Genomic DNA, 2,435 nt, shown 5'->3' with positions numbered 1-2,435 from the left:
CTTAAGGGAGCTTTTAACAACTTGTCCTAAAGAACAGAAGGTGGGGAAAGGCTTCGGTAGCTAGATAGAGAAAGGGGGAGGGAGGTAACCGCAACAGTTGTGTCAATGAAAGGCTCTCAATCTCACTAAGGCCAAAAACTCACCTGGGAGAAGGGAGAGGCCAACCATAGAAACACTACAAGTAGCTATTTTTTTAAAAATATGAACTTTATTTAGAAAGCATGGGAACCATTTGTGGTGGTCTTTTTGATGCGTCAACCGGGCTAACAGTATCGTTTTTCGATCATACACCAATCTAAGTGTTGCAGCAAACGTGCTTAAAATTCACAATTAGTGACTTTAACTGAGGAGTAGGCCCGATTTAATCAGCTAAAAGGCCCTAAAAAGCAGAGCCAAGGCATCCCTGAAAAAGAAGAAATTCCACCTGTGGACGGCAGGCCTGTCTTTATAAATTTGTGATAAATTTGGGTATAAAACGGGTAAAACACCTGAGAAGCGTGGAGAGTCTGACAGCATCCTGTGGTAGGTTAAGAAGTGAGTGAAACTGAAGCAACAGAAAACGCACACCTCACCTCCTCCAAGGATTTCAACGAGGAAGAAGTAGAGGTAAGTGATACAGAAGATGAGCACAGCTAAATGTCAACATGGACAAACCCAAGGGCAAAGTTAAAAATAGCAGTGGGGAGAAAAAAGGGAATTACCAGAGGCCCCTGTGAAAGACAGCAAGAAGACAAGCAGAAAGGAGCAAGAATAGCTCTTCCACTGAAACAGAGAAACGAGGAAACAACAGGTGTGAGGGCTTTTAAGTACCAGTACCTTCTCTTCTCCATAAGTGTAGTGTGTGCCGTTATGTCCTAACAGTACAGTGGAGGAGGAAAGTAAATATGAGGCATGTATTTGGAAGAAATTAGAAGGGTTTGAAGTAACCACTGTAGAAAATAGAATATAAAAGTGCTTAGAAAGCGTAGAAGAGATTGATAGAATATACTGAGAGTCCAGAAAAAATTGGTAATATATATAATGGCTGGGACATAGCTCAGGCAGCAGTGCCTGCTCGGCAAGCTTAACATTGTGAGTTCGAGTCCTGGTACAAAAATATATATAGATTTACATATATAGATATATCTGAATCTGTTAAGTGGAATGTTTTTCCTTAGCAGTACTAAGTAGCCTGGACCTGGACAAAGACAAGATGAGCACCTAGATTCATTCAGTTTGAAAACCAGCCAGGTAGATGTGACTGAAAGATGATGAAGACAACTGACAAAAAAAAAAGACATTAAAAAATATATAAGTTGTGCTCTAGATTAGAAAGGAAAGAGGTGTGTATTGAGAGAAAGCAGAGAACATATAGGAGACACTAGCTAGGAAAAAACTAAATGAATGATTTCACAGTAATGGTTATTTTGGGACATTTCAGTTGGTCTTGGGCTTTACCCAATAATGCTTACTACATTCTTGAGTGCACTAGAGATACTTTTTTAACTTAGAAGATAGATATAAACTAAATCCTACTGTGAACTTAGTATGTTTGTAGCACTTTTAAGCATTTTAAATATATATTATTCCATTTTAATCTTTATGACTTCAATTGAAATATTATTCTTATTTCTTTCACGGTGCTAACAGGGTCAGCCAAATTTCTGAGGTGCCTAAAGAAGGCTGGAGAAAAATAGAAGTAGAACATATTGTTCCCCCTTGAAAGGGCTTCAGAGAAGCAGCATCATGAGCAGAAAGCCCATTTTTGGTTAAACCAGATGGTAACATTTAGAAGTCAAGAATGGAGCAGAATTTCTTCTTCCCAGACTAGGAGTTCTGACAAGGACAGTGGGAGGATTTCAGGAGAGAAAGAGTGAGAGCTGGTTTATGAGAAACCCGGGTAACCAGGGATTTAGCGCAAGCACTGGCTTAGCAAGCATGAGGTCCTGAGTTTGATCCCGGGTACCAAAAAAAGAAAAGACACTAGGTAAGGAGTCTGAGAGGGTATGGGGTTGGGGAGCGGTTACGTCACGGGTAGCATTAAGGAAACTGGGTATTAGGCCAGGTGGACTTAGTTTCTAAAAGAAACATCAAATATTAACCATCTAGTCTGGTTTTTCCTCAATCTCTCTCTCTCTCTCTCTCTCTCTCTCTCTCTCTCTCTCTCTCTCTGTCTGTCTCTGTCTCTCTGTCTGTCTCTGTCTCTCTGTCTCTGTCTCTCTGTCTCTCTCTCTCTCCCCCCACCACCACAAGTAATGAGTAAGAAGTAGATTAAGTTCACAGCTATAATAATAATAGGCAGTGTTTAGTAATTGCTTACTCTGTGTATGTATTAATTTAAGAACAACACTATGAGGTAAGCTCCATTACCTCATTGTACATGGAATCTTACATAGCCGGTAAACCTGACTTTGGGTCCTGCCCATTAACTCTGCAGCCTTCACAATGACTGTTTG

Source organism: Cavia porcellus, unplaced genomic scaffold, assembly GCF_034190915.1.
Source record: "Cavia porcellus strain 051 isolate PalLab524CR breed Dunkin Hartley unplaced genomic scaffold, mCavPor4.1 scaffold_24, whole genome shotgun sequence".
Taxonomy (NCBI): domain Eukaryota; kingdom Metazoa; phylum Chordata; class Mammalia; order Rodentia; family Caviidae; genus Cavia; species Cavia porcellus.
This window is presented reverse-complemented; position numbering follows the sequence as displayed.